General features: G+C 50.2%; 1 non-coding gene across 1 annotated transcript; it reads left to right on the forward strand.

Annotated features, from left to right (window-relative positions):
- Nucleotides 1-16: 16 nt before the first annotated feature.
- Nucleotides 17-135, forward strand: LOC116008705. The gene has a single exon (XR_004096069.1). It is a non-coding gene; the product is annotated as a 5S ribosomal RNA (ribosomal RNA).
- The last annotated feature ends 116 nt before the right edge of the window (nt 136-251 follow it).

Below are 251 nucleotides of genomic sequence, written 5' to 3' on the forward strand. Positions count from 1 at the left end.
GCGCGCAGTACGTGACGGATGCGATCATACCAGCACTAATGCACCGGATCCCATTAGAACTCAGAAGTAAAGCGTGCTTGGGCGAGAATAGTACTAGAATGGGTGACCCTCTGGGAAGTCCTTGTGTTGCATCCCCCACCCTCTTTTCAATTTTTCTTTTAAACCGCTGGACCGCTCACTAAGGGTACTATCCTTTTAAACCGCTAAACCGCTAAGCGAGAGAAGTTGCGCGGAGAGAGAGGGTCAAGTAC

This window comes from Ipomoea triloba, chromosome 16 (genome assembly GCF_003576645.1).
Source record: "Ipomoea triloba cultivar NCNSP0323 chromosome 16, ASM357664v1".
NCBI lineage: Eukaryota > Viridiplantae > Streptophyta > Magnoliopsida > Solanales > Convolvulaceae > Ipomoea > Ipomoea triloba.